This window comes from Phascolarctos cinereus, unplaced genomic scaffold (genome assembly GCF_003287225.1).
Source record: "Phascolarctos cinereus isolate Bilbo 61053 unplaced genomic scaffold, phaCin_HiC Scaffold_1;HRSCAF=81, whole genome shotgun sequence".
In the NCBI taxonomy this organism is placed as follows: Eukaryota; Metazoa; Chordata; class Mammalia; order Diprotodontia; family Phascolarctidae; genus Phascolarctos; species Phascolarctos cinereus.
This window is the reverse complement of record NW_027555514.1, coordinates 158,138,342-158,158,178: the sequence shown is the minus strand read 5'-3', so window position 1 is coordinate 158,158,178 and position 19,837 is coordinate 158,138,342. Positions and strand designations below refer to the sequence as shown.

The 19,837-nt window shown below is 38.8% G+C and overlaps 1 protein-coding gene across 1 annotated transcript in view; it reads right to left on the bottom strand.

The window, feature by feature from the left end:
* GRM3 (glutamate metabotropic receptor 3) overlaps window positions 1-19,837 on the bottom strand; it is a 272,607-nt gene that overhangs the window by 121,916 nt on the left and 130,854 nt on the right. The gene's annotated exons all lie outside the window — the stretch shown is intronic.

The window sequence follows — 19,837 nt, the reverse complement described above, 5'->3', positions numbered from 1 at the left end:
AGCTAATGAGACATATCTGCTTAACAAATGCCCATTGGATATTCCTATAAAGCCTCAACATTCACTTCTTTAAAAGGACCCATGGGGGAAGGAAGTAAGAAAAAGGAATGAAAGGCTAGATTGTTAAACATTTACTTCTACATTTTTGACATTTTCCCCCTCTGTTGTTTGCCATGCCCTTTAAATAAATAAATGAGTGAGCTTTCCCCCTTTTACTTTCTTTCTCTTTCCTGTCACATGAGGCTGACCGTGGATTGTTTTTCTGAGATGTATAAGTGAACTGTTTTGTTTTGTTTATTTTTGGGGGGTGCAGACCTCACAGTGATGTCAGCAGATGCTGTGGAATGTTTAGTGCTAACTTCAGGCCTCTTTGGGAGCTCTGCTGCAGAGCATTAGCCAGACTGATGATAATATGTATTTTTTAAAGTTGGAGCAATAAGTCTCCTTTTTTTGAGGGGGGATTGGGGGCTCATATTCATTTCTGGCTTCTCTTTGATCTCTGTGTGTAACTCCCTTTGAAGCAAAACTGCAATAGAATGGGAAAGATGTTTTAATCATCTCTAATGATAAAGAAGAGTAAACCACTCTTTAAAATTAATTGCCATATGTGTCTAATAAAAAAGAATTGTTAATTAGCAGGAAGCTGTCTTCATATTCTGATTGTGTAGCTTAACAAAAAAAGCCAATATGTGAATATGAGGAAAACATGGTTATAGAAACCTGGATTTATATCCTAGAGAAATCTAGGAATGAATGAATGAATCTATTTTTTTCCCTTAACAAAATATGGCTTATGTGGAATTAAGAGGTGCTTATGAGGGGCTAGGTTGGAAGAGGGATGCCTTCTATGTGTTTTTCAGCATGGCACATATGAATTCATGTTGAGAAATGAACCATATATTTATTAGTTTTATTCCGTTGCTTGGCTAATGACCCCCAAAGCTACTTGTTTTGTATGAAGATGGGAATACAAATAGGTAGAGCTATGGTAGATACTTTCAGCATGTGTGGACTAGGAGTTTTGCATTTTCATTTGAATTTTGCAGAAGAGATGGTTCAAAGTTAGTTTGGGGTTAACTATGGAAACTGTAGGGACACTGACTTATTCAGGCTCCATGGTGACCTAGAGCCTTTTCTCAAATTATGCTCATCTTATATTTTTGATCAGAACCATTCATTGCAAGTTGGAAGGAATATGCAAAAAGGCTTTGTAACCACAGGAGTCACAAGGTCCCTCTTATTGCATCTTAGAATGCAGGAGTTCTCATGCAATGGGATTAAGACAAAATTTCTAGTTCTAGGACATCATCTGGAATCCATATTCCCAAGCTATCCTTAATTAAAAGTTGGTAGGTTGCCAATAGAGATGTAACTAGGATGGGATGGCTAGGGCTTTCCCCAAAGCAACTAGATCAAAAATTTCTCCTCTCAGCAGTCCATAGGTCTCTGTATCTCATGCCTTGTCTTCCATCAGGTTAAGATCCCTGCTGAAGATGGGGTGGAAGTAAGGACTGCCAGGACAAGACAGTGAGGTAACAGGTTAGTGGAGGAGAGGGATTCTTCTTCTCCCCATGCAACTACCCTCTGAAGACATATAGCAGAAGGGGCCAACCTAGTTAAATGAAGCTATTTTCCCTTCCCAAACCAATGAATATCTCATGTTTCAAGTTCTACAGGAGGTGAAATATCTTGCTGTGATAAGACCAATGTTTTCCTGAGGCAGCATATTTCCTCCCACTCACAACATGATGAGGAAGCTTTACCTAAAAAGAAGACAAAGCTAACCCTGGGACCTGTTGGCCCTGGCTTCCCTAATGTAGCTTTTTGATCATCTGGAGGCTTTAAAAATTGCATTCTAGACCTCTCACACTGCGTGTAAGTCGCCATACACTGAAGACCTGGTGAGCAGAGGTGTTTCTGTATTGAGGTAAGGGAGGTCCTGTCTATCAAAACTGAAGCTAAGTGCTACTACATCTTTATTGTATGTCCTTGCTCTGTTAGGGCAAAACAAACCTCCTTTGCCTAACATTTGATGAATTATGAGTGCCTCATTTTGTTCCCAAATTGAACTTGAACTAAGAAAATGTTGGCATTGGAGCCCAGCCTCCAACACTTGTCTCCTCAGCTAATGCCTCTCTGGTTGAGAGTAGCCAATTCCCAGAGAAGCCTGGCCTTTCATTGCCTTAATTCTTAAGGGCTTTTTTAGGGATCCTCTCCCTCCTGTATGAATAAAACTCAAAGAAGTAGATCCTCTTCCCAGAGCAGCCCAGTTTTTGTTTTTGTTTTTGTTTCAGAGTCTGAACTTCAAAGTGCCTTCTCTCTTTGAGTCTTTCTTAGTCTACAGAAGTAGACTTGGAGCACCCTGGTCCTTGTCTGTGGAGGATCTAACATAATCTTAAGTAATATCTAGTCTTATCTTTTTTCCCATTCTTTCAGCTATGAGCACTCAGCTTAGGACAGAAGCTTCAAATATTTCTGTCTTATGTGAAAATATGTCTAATTATGTCTGTGGCTGCTAGAATGGTTGCGTGTATGTATAGACAAACATATATATATATATATATATATATATATATATATATATATATATATACATCTGTGTGTATATACACAGAGACATAACATATTTAAGACTTGGCCATCCAACCTATGTTATCATTCATCCATCTGATAGTCATTTATTAGATACCTACTTTGTACAAAGCATTGTGCTACAGGGTGGCAGAAAATATAAAAAGAACAGTTCTTATTCTTAAGGCATTAACAATCTAGTAAAAGAAATTATATGTACTCATACGACCACAATTTAAATCAGAATATGATGAGCATAAATGAGTTCAGAAGAAGTAGAGATTACATATGGTTTGGAGGATATCAGGATAGGTTCATGGAAGAGGCAACATTAAGCCAGGTTTTGAAGAATGGGTAGTGTTTCAACAAGTGGAGATGGGGGGAGGAAGTGAACTGGCTTTCTTAGAAGACGTATTGGCAAAATGGCCTTTTCAGAGAAGGTGAACTGGCCATTTGTTTCCCTACAAAACGGTTTGAAATTAAATTTTTTTCTTCTCCCCAATGAGTATTCTTCTGACAACTTTATGTACTATAAAAGTGCACAGTATTATTTCTTTAAAATACTAATGGGAATTAAATGCCCATCCCCAGAGAAGATTGAATCCTAATGATATATAGGATGCATGTGTTTGCAGATTGTATGTGTGGTCTTAGAATATTCCCCACTAGACTAACAACGTCCCGCTAACTATCTGACCTTTAAGCATTCTGACAGTCTCTTTAAAGTAACAATGTAGTTATTGAAAACTGCAACTCCAAAATCAAGTAGAGCGATGTTTAAGTACACTGCCTTAATGTTTGTTATTTACCTGCTGCTTAAAGCAGACTATATTATGATTAAGACTGGTGGACTCTGCATAATTTAGAAACACTTACCATTATTTAAAACCCAATGCTAAGAAACTGAAGGAGTAGAAAATTAAAATTTGACACTGAAAAATAGGCAAACATGCTTAATTCAATGCAACCGTTTATCTCTGCGTAGCAGCTTATCGGATTGTGGGAAAGGGCACCAGCTATTTTTTTTTCTTCAGGATCTTTTCATTATAAATCAGCAAACAGCAAATTCCCCAGATAAACAGGTTCTTCACTCTTCACATTCATATGCAGACTGAGAATTACAGCCCAGCAGCTCAGCAAAGTCCCCAATCCACAGATGACAAGTGGTATGTCATCTGTAAACAAGCATGTGTAGCCTTCACTATAAGCAACATGCTCATCAATGCTGTATTAATCAATGCATTAATGGAATTGTGAAGCTTCATTGCTACTTTGACCTCTGAGATGTGTATGCTGAGAACATTCTTATGCTCTCTACATAGCTGAGTGTATTTTTCTCTCACCTTTGACTTTTCCTAGGTACTTGGAAATGGGAAAGAATGCTAAGCTGCTCCATGATGTGTTGCTTGTATCTAACTTGAATTAACTTTGTGCTGACTTTATCCATACATATACGTTTTACCCAGTAGAATGTAAGCTCTTTGAGGGTAAGGACTGTTTAATATTTGTGTTTGTACCCTGGCACATAGTAGATCCTAATAGCTGCTGATTACACTGAATTGATTTGACTCAGGTAGCTTTACTTAAATTGGCACTAAGGTGGTAGTAAGGACTATAAAAAGCTGGAAGCTACAACTTTTTTTTTTGTTACATTTGTGGCCTTTGGAGTACATCTAAATGTTCTTTGAGGAAACATGACATAATGGATAGAAATGCAAAATCAGAAAGATCTGGGTTCAAATACCAGCTCTGATATACATTAATGGTGAGACCTTATACAGATTGTTTAACCTCTCATTTTTCTAGGCAACTAAGTCTATAAGCTGCAGAGAAGCTGGCAAATCTCATTGTTGGATGAAACCAAAGATGGAATCAAAGCTCACTATATCAACAAAACCATAGGACCAGTCCCCTTTCTCTATAAAGATTCTACCAGTTACAAAAATGTCTTGGATCATAGTGGCCGGAGAATCATGAGATGTTCAAATATAAGAGCACAGATTTAGAGCTGAAAAGAATTTTACATTTAGTTCAAGGGGTTTTGTTTTTGTTTTTGTTTTTTTAAACAATGAGGTCGGGGCTCAGAGAGGGAAATGACTTTCCCAGGGTCACACTGGCTATAAATCCAGAGTCAGGAATTGAACAAAGTTCCCATTTCTCTTTCTGCTCTGTCTCTGTCAAATGAGAGGCCTCCCAGGCTGCACACACTGTTAGGAACCAGTGTGTTCCTGACTAGACAAACTCTCTTCTTCTTTTAAAAACTGGTTCCAAAAAGTTGATCAATGCCTTTGTTTTTTATCTAGCTATCTATATTAGGTAGATTGAGGCTGCGCCTATGGTTGAATTTTAATGGCAGCATTTTAGTGCATTATTATAAGCCATCTTAATATTGAGTTAGAAAAAAAGGCAAGATCTTTGCAATAGCTGATATGTTGTGAGAACTGGGCAGGATTAAAATCCTACCTCTCCTTCAAGAGTCCTCTCAGATTTCACTATGATCATGAAGCCTGATCTCCTTCAAAGGCAGTTCTCTTCCTCCTCTGAATTTTTGTTGTTCATATCATTCATACAGCACTTGTCATAAACTGCCTTACGTTGAAGTCATTTGTGGACCTGTATTGTCTTTCCTACTAGGTTGAGCAGGTAGTTGGCGCAGTGGATGGAATGCTGGACCTGAAGTCAAGAAGACTCATCTTCCTGCATTCAAATCTGCCTCAGACACTTACTAGCTAAGTCACTTAACCCTGTTTGCCTCAGTTTCCTCATATGTAAAATGAGCTGGAGAAGCAAATGGCAAACCACTCTAGTATCTTTGCTAAGAAAACCCCAAATGGGGTCACAGAGAGTTGTACCCAACTGCAAACAACTGAACAACAACAAAGGTTTGAAGCTCCTGACTTTCTAACTATGAGACTCTAGGCAAGTCACTATCCCTTTCTGAGCTTCAGTTTCCATATCTGACAAAGGGAGAGCATTGGACAAGGTGCTTATGAGGTCTGTGCCAGCTCTAAGATACATAGATATGATGATTCTTGGAACAAATGAACTGTATCTTATTCATCTTGGCATTCTCTAAAGTACCTTCCTGTAATTAAGAAGGGTTTCCCTAAATTCTTTCAAACAGGTCTGCTTTTCCCCCTCTATCTCTATATTAGCAGAGTAGAAAATAGGCAAATTAAAACAAAAACTGAAAGGATAAGACCATTTATAGAATTGTCAGTTAAAGGTCCCCCTTCAAGGTAAAAATAGTATATACCAAAAGATCTAAGGCTACAAGGCCCTTAGAGAGTATGCATTTCACACACTCCCTCTCCTCCCTATCACTAACAGATCATAGAGTCACAGGACCTCAGATGTAGGTAGGACCTAAGAGGCAAGGCCATGGAGTTTAACTCATACCTAAAAAATAATCCTGCAACAAATCAAAGGAGAAATGTCTCTTGCATGAAAACCTTTGGTGAAGGGGAATCCACTGTTCTTCAAAAGGCAAACCATTCCATTTTGAGATTCTGATTTTATTGTTATGAAATGTTTCCCTATAGGAAGCCTAAATTTGTCTGTAATTTCCATTCTTTACTCATAGCTCTGCCCTCCTGGACCAAGGAGAACAAGACTAATCCAGCTTTTACATTGATAACCTTTCCAATACTTGAAGACAGATGTCATAATCATACCCTGCTGCCCTTCCAACTAAGACTCAGAGAGGCAAGGGTAAGGTGAGGTTCAAATAAAATTATGGATGTAAAACACTTCCTAGACCTTAAAGGACTAGAGATAAATGCAAGTTGTTGCTGTTGTTGTTGTTATTAAACAGCCTTCAGTCTGATGATGACTTCATTCCCAGAACCTTCTATTGCCATCCTGCTGAGCTCAGGCAGTATATAGAGAACCTGTGGTCTCAAAACCACATGTGGCCCTCTAGGTCCTCTAGTGTGGCCCTTTGACGGAATCCAAACTTCACAGAACAAATCCCCTTAATAAAAGGATTTGTTCTGTAAAACTTGAACTCAGTCAAAAGGCTGCACCCAAAGACCTAGAAGGCCACATGTGGCCTCCGGAATGCAGACTCCTCAATCCTGGTATAGAGCAATTGAGGGATATCCTGCCAAAAGTTTAATAACGAGACCCTCTGGGGTAAATAATGTTTGCTCACATACTTTTGAATGTAATCTGCATTACTAATACCTTCTTAAGCCTAGACAACCAACAGAACACTAAATCAAGCCCTGATTTGTAAGATTGCTATTTTCTGAGGTATAAATGCCTCCACTGCAAATTTAACAATTGCTCTTGCAAGCTGGTTAGATCCCTGCAAAGAGGTGAAGTAACTTTCCTAAAATCACATAGGTCAGAGGTGGCAAAGCTAGGATTCAAAACTAGGTCCTCTGGCTCTATTAGCTCCAGCGCTATGCTGACTGTCATTGTTCTCTCCAAATATGTCCTCTAACTTCTTGATGGTTCCTGACATTCTGTAATTAGAGATTAATTCCTTTGGCTTAAGGCTAAGGAACCCATTAAGCCCCATCAGTCCTTAGTGTGAATAAATCTATTAGCTCTTTCTTCTGAGAACAGATTTTGAGGGAGTGGAGGAGGGGGAGAATGCTATGGGGCGTGGAGGGTTCATGGAGAGAGGAAGTAGGTCCAGCTGATTAGGGCAGGGGTTCTTATATTGGGGTCCAGAGACTTCAAAGAATTTGTGGATAGATTTCTGGGAGTGGCCTGAGAATTCAAATGGTTAGAATAATTGTATTTTTAAAATTTTCATAATCCTCTAATTGAACTTTAATATTTCTTTCAATTCCAAATGTTGGCAATAAACATTATTCTGAGAAGGGGTCCACAGGTTCCTGTAGACTTCTAAAGAAGTCTGTGACAGAAAACAAACAAACAAAAAAAGGTTAAACCCTGGTTTAAATGACTGCAGTGCCTAAACCATAGATTTGCCTGGGGCTGGTTCTGGGGAGAGACCAGATATTCTCCTTTCTTTGAATTCCCTGCCCCACCTTTCTTCTCACTCCTTTCTTTATCCCTATGGTGGCAGTTTCTCAGTGGGGGGCTAAAAACAATAATCATAGTGAAAGTGAAAGACTGAGGAATACAGAGAAAGACAGAATGCAGGGAATTTCCTCGGGGTCATGTGTGGAAGAAAAGAGATCTGGTACTTTTATGTTTGAAGCCACTGCTGTCAGTTTAGTCTCAGCCAACAGCATTAACTTATTTGGCCCATTCAACACGGGATCTTCAGTGGCGTTACTGGCTTTGCTGGTAAAAGAAATCTTATTCCTCCTTTAAATTATTTATTACGTGAGGCACATTACAGAGTACACCTCATAACTGCGGCTTCCTTTTTTTATATTCTTTTGGACATCTTAGCTGAGCTTCATCTCTTAAGTCTTCTAACCTCATTCCAAAACCTCTGATTTGGCGCTGCCCCAGACCACCTGCAGTCTACCTTTCTGCCTTCCATTCCAGAAGCTGCCAGGACTAATAGAAGTTACAGGTTTGTCAGCGTGAAGACAGGGGACCGAAACCTGGCTTGTGAAAAAGCTTTGCCTCCAAGACCTGACAAAATGGCAGAAGGAATGGGGTGTTGGGGGTGGGAAAAGGAGAGTAGGGAGGCAGAGGAAGGAAGGCTAACCACAGAAGAATGGTTTTGCCTGTTCCCAAAATGATCCATCAGGAGACTATTATTAATAATGTCCTGTGTGCACACAGCGTCTGCCCTTTAGGATTCCAAGGTGCTTTGCCACAGTAAATTAACTCTCCCTACCCCCTGCTGAGCCAGGCACACATTTACTCCCATTTCATTCAATACAAATTGAGACAGAGATGGGAAATGCTAGAAGCTGCAAAATCAGTAGCACGACCAAGATACCGGGAGACTAAGTTTTAATCTGTGGATCCAGTCTTGCAGTACTGAAGATCCAATAATGCACAGACCTTTATCAGTGCCTTCTCTTAAAACTCTTAGACGGGAATGTTGTGAGGTTCAAATGAAATGACAGATACAAAGCACTTTTCAAACTTTAAAGTACTATATAAATGCCAGTTATTATTATTGCTTTTAATAACAGCAACAATAATAATAATTATTGTTACTATTATTTACATATAGTCACTAGGCCTCCAGTCTGGTGATCACATCATTCTCTATTGCACTTCTGAACTCAAACAATGTTTATAGAGTAATATAGCCTTGCGTTGGTGAACGTTTAACAATCAGGCTTCTGGGGGAAAAATACATGCATTTGATGGAGAGAAGGAGGGGTGCTGTTCTCACCTTCAGCAACAATTTTTAAGCTTAATCTGCATGATTAACTATTTCTTAAACCTAGACCAATCAAGAAAACAATAAATCAAGCCCTGATTTGTGGCCTTGTTGATTTCAGAGGTGTAAATGCCCACACTAAAAATTTAATGACTTCAAAAGCTGTTTAGAATTGGTTCCAGAACACCTCTGCTTTTAGAGCACCTAGTTACAATAAATGAAATCATTCCACTATCTTCTCCTGGTTCAAAGTGAGGATTGTAGAAAATGGCTGTCTAACCATTATGGACTATTAGGATGATTCATGAAGATTGTTTCCACCTCAGATTAAAACCACAACAAAAAACTGCCTTAAAGCCAAAAGAACAGATGTGATTTACTTTCATTTTGTCTGTTCTATACATCTTCTTCCACCCCATGTTTTGCTTATTTTTGGTGCTGAGGAAAGGGAAATATGTCACTGTTAAGACCTCTTAAGTAGGCTTGTAGTGCATCTATTTTAGTAAGAAGTACATATTCTCCAACAATGAAAAGCTCTGATTCAAAGGCCATGTCATTGACTGTGATACAGATAGGGTCTTATCTGTATACTCTTGTTCACCTACCAAATTTTTTTTCTGAAGTCACCAGCTGAGTCTAGGGACAGTAGGCCTATTGCGTTAGTGAATATGTGGTTACTGAGCTGATACTGCACTGATTCTTAGTAATTGTATTTATTTTCTATCAGTTGCTCTGCATGAATATCATTTCCCCATCAGGTTCCCAATACCATACCCCTGTATTAACTCACTGCTGGTTACTCTCTGACATCCCACCCCCTTTTCAGTTTCCTTTTGTGTATTGTCTTCACCTATTAGATTGTAAATTCCTTGAGGGCAGGGACTATATTTTGTGTATTTGTATCCCCCCCCTTAGCATGGCGCATGGCAGCAGCAGGTGTTTAATAAATGCTAATTGACTATTGACTCATTCACCCAAATGTAAGCTCAAAAATAAAAGGGATGAAAAATGTGTTCACAGTTAGAAGAAACATGTGGTACAGAGCCACTCAAGGTAATACTGAGAAGACGAAATTTATATTTATTATGTTTAATAATAATAATAATAATAATAATAATAAGTTTGTCACCATCAGTGTGGTACAAAAGTATGGTGTGGGCAGTGGAATGCTGCTACCTTACCATCTTTCCTCTCCTCCATCACCCTGCTAAGCCTGGTGAACCTCAGCTTATACCTGAATGATCTCACTTAACAGACATGAAGAGCAAGATTGGGAACCCAAACTGCAGCTCCAATCAGAGCAGAGTACTGGGGGAAGAGATAGTAGGATCACAGACTCCTATCTGGAAGGGAACTCAAAGACCAGATAGTCCAACCCTCTCATGTTATAAGTGAGATCATCGAAATTAAGGGACTTGCCCAGGATCACACAGGTAGGTGTCCAAGGCAGGATTTGAATCCAGGTTCTGACTCCAGAGCTAGTACTCTTTCCATAGTACCACACTGTCTCATTGGAGGGGACCAGATACCTTTCTATCCAGTGTGGGGATTGTATTATAGTGTAGCTGGTAGAAATTTCTATTGAGATGCTAATCCCACTCCCCAGGTGCCCAGAACTCTCATTTTGTCCTTTGACTTCCCATAGTCTCTCATTGCTAAATTCCTTGAAGAAAACTCTGTGGGCTCAAATGCTTTCTTTTACTCCATCTCCTATTAGCATTCCCATTCCTTCAATGGTACCCTCTTAGCTAGCTGCCCCCTAGGGAAGCCATCTGACAAATTCATCTTCATTAGGGGATTAATGACTGATAACAATTTTTTTCTGTTCTCACCTTCAGGGTGTTCATATGTTAAAAGATAATGCTTGGAGAGGCCAAAGCTTTTAAATCTAACACAATGAACTTCTAAAGGTGAAATTTCAGGAAATGTGATGGATGGGCATGGTGGTAGCATATTTTGGGCAGGGAAGCCTTCATGGTGCCCTTCAAATTACAGGCCTTTCAATGTTCATTACTCAAATTTGGCTAATAGGGAGGAGGCTATGGGTGAAACTCAACGTTACAGTTTTGAACTCTAGATTTCAGGAGAGAATTATAAGGACCCTGTCTTTTTTTTTTTTTTTTAGGATCAATGTACTGGTAATCCAGAAGTCTTCTTTACCCCTTTGCCATTTACTGTGAGAAGAAAGATATTGCTGCCTTTTTCAGGATTTTGTGATCTCATTGGTATAAGGAATGGTTGGGGAGGAAATGCCTTCAAATAATGGAGAGTGGCACCTGTTCTGTAACTTACAAATTTCCCAGGTACTCAGGGGTTAAGTGATTTGCCCAAGAGCACACAGTCAGGTGGCTGAGCTGTACCTTGAACCTAGATTTTCCTTTATGTCATACCAGTTCCCTGTCTACTACACCATACTGCCTTTCAATATTTACAAATATTAAATATGGGCCCTTTAACAGGCATTCCTGAGACTTATTTTGGTGTAGCACAGTGCCTGGTACATTTGTTGTTGTTGTTGTTCAGTCATTTCAGTCATGTCCAACTCTTTGTGACCCTATTTGGGGTTTCTTGGCAAAGGATTGTCATTTCCTTCTCCAGCTCATTTTACAGATAGGAAAACTGAGGCAGAGTTAAGTGACTTGGCCCAGGGTCACACAGCTACTAAGTGATGGAGGCCAGATTTGAACTCATAAAGATGACTCTTCCTGATTCCAGGCTGACTCTCTATCCACTGAGACACCTAGATGCCCTTGCCTGGTACACAGTAGGTACTTAATAAATTACTTGGTTGGTTGTTGTCCTTTGCTCTCGAAGAGGACCAAAATGACATCACTATGTTACAGTCAAGTTCCAGTGGGTCTGACTGTGACTGATCAGAGCAATATGAACTTGGAATGCTTCACCATAGGTTGGGCACAAATAGTCCAAGTGAACATTTGGAGTGGATTCTCATGTTTCTTTTGAGCTATTTCAATTCTGCTTTGCTCATAGAACACAGCCCCTTCTTTGATGAGGGCATGCCATGCTGGGTGGTCCTGTGGCAATGTGTCCTATGTTATACAATCCATTCCAAAGTTCTTAAGAGAGACCTTGACAGTGTCCTCGAATCACTTTTTCTGACCACCATGTGAGCACTTGCTTGTGTGAGTTCTGCATAAAACAGTCTTTTTGGCAAGACATATTTTCATTCAAACAATGTGGCCAGCCCATTGGAGTTGCGTTTTCTGCAGTAGAGTTTGGATGCTTGGAAGTTTAGTTTGAGACTGTCTGGTACACCATTCATATGTGGAACCATCAGTTACCGCTTAATAAATACTTATTGACTGTAGCGAACTAGCTTTGGATAAGGAAGACCTAGGTTGAAGCCCCATTTCTAACACATACTGGCTGGGTACTCTTGGGCAAATCACCTAACCTCTCAGTTCTCCAGGCCACTCTCTTAGACTCTAAGATATCAATCTGTATTGTAGAAAGATATGAATCTGTATCTGAACTCCATGTCTAGAGTTCTCCATGCTGATGAAATCCCAGAGTCAGACAAAAAACACCCTAAACCAAACATATACTATATAACATGGAATTTCAGACCTTCAAGCTATCATACCTAGTATACTACTTGTATATAACATGTACTTTTGAAAATGTTTCACAATTTATTTGTAGTTTTTTTGAAGACTATGTAAAGCTTACAGCCCACATATAAGTGAGTTCTAAGGTTTATTTTCCCTTTATTTATTACACCTCAGTTATCAGCATAAAATTATGGTAATTCTCTTAGCAAAAAATAAAAATAAAAATAAGACTCTTCCTGAAGCAGTAAAAGAAAGATTGAAATATGACTGGAAAAGAGAAAGTATTGCCTAATTTTTTGGAAATGGTTTTGTCTTGCATGAGGCTGAGGAGCCTGCTTCACTACTAGACTGCCCTCCTCCAACTGCTGATAAGACAACTCATTCACCTCATTTATATTGGTTCCTGCCAGAGTGTGACCTTAATGCTTGATGAGATCCCCTGGTGTAGGTTAGGACGTCTTAGCTCATTGGAACTGAATGATGGACAAGCATGGATCTTCTTAGTGATTATCATTAGGGAGCTAAGCACTTTGTGGCTGTTGCTCTTCATGTATTAAAGCAGAGAAATAAGCCTTAGAGCCTAAGTGACAAATGCACCAGTTGCTCACAACCTGATAGCAGGAATCTGCATCTTAATAACTTAGCTCTGGATGTGAATAGAAAGATAAGCATTAGAGGCCAATCTCCAATTAAAGATAGGGCTCTGGCCTTCAGCACTGATTTAGAACCGGGAGACAGATTTTTTTTGCAGTTTTATGTTTGAAGAGAGGTGGAGATAAAAGGAATTCAGAGAACCTGGGAAAACTTATGTGAACTGACATAGGGTGAAGGAAGCAGAACCTAGAGAGATATCAACTATAAGAATATAAATGAAAGGATAAGGACTAGACTTGTGATTTCATTGGAAAAGGTAAAGAAACACCCTCAATTTATGTAGGTCAGTCGCTTCTCTGAGCTTTAATAGTTTTAGACAATTATCTTGAGAATTGAGAGGTAAAGTAACTCACCCAGAGTCCCACAGCTAGTCTACATAAGAGGTAGGTCTCAAATCCAAGATTTTCTGGTTTTGAGTCCAGCTCTTTATCTACTACCTCACATTACTGTTCAGATAATTCTAAGGAATATCAAGGTAATTTTGATCTTTCTTTCAGCTCCCTACATTTTAGGTAAATATTCTGGAGACCATGTTGGGTTGGCTTTTCATTATATGTTTCAGTAGTTTCCACATTCTGTTGCTGCTTCGCACTCCACCTCTCTAAAACTGGCTATCTTGTTTCTGTTTCCACAGCTAAATCATATCAACTTCTTATTGGACTTCTGTCCTTGTGGCTACAGTCTTGTTTTTTGGATTCATCACTAAAACTCACAGATGCTTTGAGGATCAAATGAGTTAACATATATAAACCTCTTTGCAAACCTTAAAGCACTATATAAATGTCAGCTTATTATCAATGTTAGCTCTCTCCCAATAGATCCTTTGGGTCCTGAGAAACATTGCCTCTTTATGTCCTTTTCACTGGCTCCCACTTTATTTTCTTCTAGTTCTGGGCCAATTAATTACAAAGAATCTCAGAATTTCAGGGTTGAGAGGGACCCCATTGGCCACCTAGCCCGACTCACACCTGAAAATCAATGCCCTCTGCAAAGTGCCTTACAAGTTGTCATCTAAGCTTTTGTATGGAGATGTCTGAGTAGGAAGAACCTACTGCCTCTTAATAAAATCTGTAACACTTTTGGAGAGCTCAAAGTATTAAGAAAGTCTAAGTTTGCCTCTTCCCAACTTCCACCCATCGTTCCTGGTTTTATACACACCTCAGTTGCCAGGCAGAATATTCTTCCCCTTGGAAGCCCTATAAGCATTTGAAGACAGCCATGCCCCAATCCACCACACAAAGTCTTCTCTTCTCTGGGCTGAACATCACTAATTCTTTTACATGGTATCATATTGAGGCTTTTCATCATCCTTGTTGCTCTCCTCTGATACTTTCTATATTTACAATGTTCTAAAATAGGGTACCTAGAGTTGAATACAATCATCTAGATGTGATCTTCTCAGGTCAGATATATAGCAGGACTACTGCATCCTTATTCCTGAAGACTCTGTCTCTCATAATGAAACCTTAGATCTTCTTAGCTTTTTTTAGCTGATGTATCACATTGTTGACTCACACTGAGCATTCGGTTTGTTAAATTACCAAGTATTTTTGAAATGAACTGTTTTTAGCCATATCTTACATATCTTATGCTAGTAAAATTTATTTTTTGATCCCAAGTGTAAAATTTTACATTTTATACCTATTAAATTCCATCTTATTAAATTCAACTCAATGTTCAAATATATTTAGCTCTGACATCTGATGACATCTAATCTTCCTTTGTGTTATCAGCAAATTTGATAAGCATGACTATGCCTTTATCCAATGATAGCTATCAGTACTAACAAAGCCAAAGCCAGTTACTCTGATCTCAATGAAGGCTGGTTAGATTCCCCTAGTTATAAATTCTATTCTAAACTATCTGGCCAGTGTTACAAAAGTGTGCTGTTGGTAGTAGGGGAATTTATATAAAGGTGTACAGATAACTCAGTACAGGCCTATTACCAGTAATGGAAATTCAACTCAAAAGCACAAATCCTTGTCAGAAATGGGCTTGTAGTATGAACTTTCTATGTGAAAAATAGCTTATGTTCTCCCAAACTAGCCTACAACAAACCATTTTATACCAGTTTTGTGTCTTACAAATTTTTCCCATTTGTGAATTTTTTTTTTTTTATAAATCTGGCACTCTCCAGGGAATCCTCACAAATAGCCAATAAAAGGGTTGGTGATGAGGTATAACACTCAAGTAATTCTGCTTTGTATTACTGACCAACTTTCCCTTCTATTTATCTTGGGTTTACTTGAACTCTCTGGAATATTTCCTCCTAAATTTAAACTTTTTTCCTCCTATGTCTACAGATTCTTCACATCAGTGATATCACAGCTCTGAACCAAAAACAAGCAATGAAAACATCAGAGCTAAAAGACCAAGAACAGAGTGGTTATCCAAGAATTGTTGGTATGCCAGAAAAATGTCAAGAAGTAAAGATTCCACGTTTCAGAAAATCATCCAAGAAACTTTCCTGAAGGTACTGAAAACAGGACAGAATAAACACTTTCCGAATACAGAAGACAGTGAAAGAGAGGAACAGCAAATTTAGTTCACACAGAAATACAGTCATCAAATTAGATTTTTTTTGCCTTTTTTTTTTTTGGTGAGGCAATCAGGGTTAAGTGACTTGTGCAGGGTCACACAGCCAGTAACTGTCGAGTGTCTGAGGCCGGATTTGAACACAGGTTCTTCTGACTCCAAAGCTGGAACTCTATCTACTGTGTCACCTAGCTGCCCCAAATTAGATTTTCAGAAACAGTAAGAGTACCTCACAAACAGCCAGGAAGGGACAGCTAGGTGGTGCAGTGGGTAGAGCACCAGCTCTGGAGTCAGGAGGACCTCAGTTTAAATCTGGACTCAGACACTTGACACTAGCTGTGTGACCTTGGGTAAGCCACTTAATCCCATTGCCTAGCCAAAACAAAACAAAAAACAAAAACAAGCAGCCAGGAAAAAGCAAACCACATATAAAATGTCACCTATTTGAATCTTGTAAGATTTTTCTTCTAAAACAATAACTGAACATAGGAAATGGAACATAATAGATCCTGAAAGCAAGGAAATTGGCCTGTAGCCTAAAATGGCTATCCAGCAAAATCAAGCACAACTTTTCAGGAGAAAAGATAGATTTTTAAAATTCATCTGAGCCTGTTCAGACATTTTTGAGAAGACTAAACTTGGCTCAGAACTTTAAGTCAATGAGTCAAGAAACAATTATTAAGCACCCATGATGGGCCAGGAACCATATGAAGTGTTATAGATACATAGAAGGTAAAAAAAAAATCCTGATTCTCAAAAAGCTCACAGTCTAATGGGGGAGACAGCATACAAACAACTACGTACAAACAAGATATTTACAGGTTAAAAGGAAGATAGTCTCAGAAGGAGGGCATTAACATTAAGAACTGTGAAAGGCTTCATGTAGGAGATGGGACTTTACCAGAGACTTGAAAGAAGCTAGAGGGCAGATATAAGAAGAGATAGAGTTCCAGGAATGGGGTCAGCCAATGAAATGTCAGGAGTCAGGAGATGGAGTAACATGAGTGAGAGGAGGCCAATGTCACCGGATAACAGAGAACATGGGTGGGGAAGTAAGGTGTAAGAAGACTGGAAAGATAGAAAGAAGCCGGGTTGGGCTTTTAATGCCAAACAGATGATTTTGTATTTGATCCTGGAGGTGATAGAGAGCCACTGGAGTTTACTGAATGGGAATGACATGGCCAGACTTTTAGTTTGGGAAAATCAATTTGACAGATGAGAGAAGGATGAATTGAAGTGGGGAGAAACTTGAGTCAGGTAGACTAACCAGGAGATTATCACAATATTTCAAATGTGAGGTGATGAGGGCCTGCAGCAGGATGGCAGCAGTATCAGAGGAGAGAAGGGGTCATACATGAAAATACTATAAAGGTAGAAACAAAAGGACTTCAGTGGATATGACTGGATGACATGAGAGAGACGGGGGGGAAGGGGGGAGGGGGAGAGAGAGAGAGAGAGAGAGAGAGAGAGAGAGAGAGAGAGAGAGAGAGAGAGAGAGAGAGAGGGAGAGAGAGAGAGGGAGAGAGAGAGAATGAGAATGAATGAGAACAGACTGGAGAGCCTGGGTGACTGGGAAGATGGTGGTACTCTCAAAAATAATACAGAAGTTAAGAAGAGGTGAAGGGTTTTTTTTTTTTGGAAAGATGATAAGTTTAGTTTTGGACATATTGAGTTTAATATGACAGTACAGTCAGTTCAAGATATCTATTAGGCAGTTGGAGACATGAGACTAAAGATCAGGGTAGGGGTTAGGACTGGACAAATATACCTGAGAATTATTTGCATAGAGATAAATGAATCTCTGGAAGCTGATGAGATCAATGACTGAAATAGTATAGAGGGAGAAAGGAAAAAAGTCTAGGATAGAGCCTTGGGTTGATACATGGTTAATGGTTTCCATCTAGATAAAGACCCACCAAAGGAGACTGAGAAAGAGCAGTCATACAGATAAAAGGAGAATAAGGGGAGAGCAGCAGCATAAAAACTTAGGGGAAAGGGACGATTAAGAATAAAAACAGTGCCAAAGGCTTCAGAGAGGTTAAGGAGGATGATGATTGAGAAAAGGCAATAAATTTATTTAGCAATAAAAGTTCAACAATAACTCAGAGAGAGCAGTTTTAGTGGAATGATGAGGTCAAAAGCGAGACTAGAAAGAATTAAGAGGAGTGAAAGGAAAGAAAGTGGAAGCATGGATTGTAGACAGTCTTCTCAAAAGGGAGGAGAGATACAGAATGAGAGTATCCCCTTAGAGTTTGTTGACATTGGGGGAGACAGGAGCTTCTGGGTATGCAATAAGGAGCAGCCAATAGATAATAGATGAAGATTAGTGAGAGAGAGTAAGGATGATAGAACAGGCAATTTGTTGCAGAAGACATGGAAATTTACATCTATCAAAGTAAAAATATCTTTTTAAATGAATGAATGTAAAGAGTCTAAGAATTTATAGTTTTCATGGAAGTAAAAATGGTGTTCTCTCTTTGAGGACCCAGCTTGTAGGAAAGATACCTGGGAAACAATGATTTGGAATTGATTGGGTAAAGCACCATTGAATGAAAGTAGATAAAATTGAAGAGAGGGAAGAAAGGAAAAGGTTACTGTACCTTCAGTATTGGTGCCCAGAGTTGAAATCAAAGTTCATGAAGAGGTAAGAGTGATGGGGTGGAGTGGGTAATTCTTAAAACACACATCTATTTGAAGTGAGAGAATAATGAGCCTTTGAAAAACTTATTAGTCAAATGAATCTGAGGTAGGGAGGGGGTTTGGAGGTGGGGAATATATCTCTGTATGTAGGTCAAATTCAGGTTGGAAAAAGTGCCAGTGAAATAAGGGAGATTATGCCCATCAGTACTAAAATAAGCAAAAATAACAAAATATGGTGGAAGAAAAAAAAATACAAAACTTGTAACCCTATACAAAATGGGCTAAACAGCATTAAAAAAGAAAAGTGATTTTAGATGGATTTAAAAAAAAAAGAATATATTGAATGATGTGTTAAGTACAGGAAACATACTTAAAACACAGAACTACCTACTGTTTCACAGTGAATGGCTCAAATAATATTGATTATGCCCTAGCTAACTCCAAAAATGAGAAATAGTACAAAATTTTGTACAAAATAGAAACAAAAATAGAGTTGAACTGGGAAATTATATGATTTTTAAAGACACTGTAGATAATGAAACATATCGATATTAAATATACATGTATTGAATGGCACAGGAATGAAGTTGTCAAATCAGCTATTGTATGTAAAGTACTTTGGATACCTTCAAGTGATAACTTTATAAACAATAGCTATTTTATTATTATGTAAAAGAATTTGCAGAAATATAAGAAGATCCAGATAGTACCTCTTTACTAAATAGAAGGGGATTTTAACTCTCCTCTCTCAGAACTAGATAAATCTAGCAGAAGATAATGGAAGAAAATCAAGAGAAAGAGAATGCTAGAAAAACTGAAACTGAAGGGGCAGCTAGGTGGCTCAGTGGATGGAGCACCAGCCCTGGAATCAGGAGGATCTGAGTTCAAATCTGGCCTCAGACATGATACTAACTAGCTGTGTGACCCTGGGCAAGCCACTTAACCCCAACTGCTTTGCAAAAGAAAACAAAAAAAAGAAAAAAGAAAAACTGGAACAGAAAGCTATGTGGTAAGAGCTGAAAATAAATATTAGCTTCTTTCTTCTCAAACATAAGTCATGCCTTTTCATATATTGATTATACTCTTGGAAATAAAAAAAAATCATATAAATGCCTATAGGCAGAAATCTTAAACATTTCTTTTAAAAAGCAAATATGAAAAAAGGAAGCCTAAAATAAGATGCAAAAATACTTTGATAGACAATAAGAGAAGATCCTAAAGATAATGACAAAAGCCATATAACCTGTTAAAATCATGGTCTGGGGGGGAGGAGCCAAGATGGAGGTATAACAGGAAGAAGAACAGCTGTGCTGTCACAAAGATCTAGAACATATACCAGCCTAAGTCCTGATTTGGAAATCCAAGAAAAAGTCATAGTGAATCAATTCCTGCTGCTCAGGTAAGCATGGGAAGATAGATGTTTATGGATACCAGGAATGAGGTGTAGACAGGAGCAGCTTTACTCAAGGAATATTCCAGTAGAGATCCCAGACCCACAAGGAGGGCCTGACCTTATGTAATATGTAGAGGCGGGTAGCACTTGGAAGCTCTGTTGCTTATTATCAAGTTCTGTATCACAGATCCTAAGAGGATTGAG